The following is a 255-nucleotide window of genomic DNA, read 5'->3' on the forward strand; positions in this document are numbered from 1 at the left end:
ATCTACATTTTCAAACCTCGCCTGAGGACTGTCTGCTCTTGACACATTGGAGCCATCTTTTCCCTTTACCAGAACTTCCTAGCAACGACCACCAGCAAAAGACAACCTGGGGAGACGGATGCCTTCCAGAGCCTTCTCCTGAACCTATTTAAGAGTTCATCATATAGGGACCAGCAGTTGGTGTAATGGCTATGTCACTGGACTCCCATGTAGTCGACCGCCGTTCGAGTCCCAGACCCAGTGGCTTAAACTCAC

The sequence above is a fragment of the Tupaia chinensis genome, unplaced genomic scaffold, assembly GCF_000334495.1.
Source record: "Tupaia chinensis unplaced genomic scaffold, TupChi_1.0 Scaffold000574_1, whole genome shotgun sequence".
Classification (NCBI taxonomy): domain Eukaryota; kingdom Metazoa; phylum Chordata; class Mammalia; order Scandentia; family Tupaiidae; genus Tupaia; species Tupaia belangeri.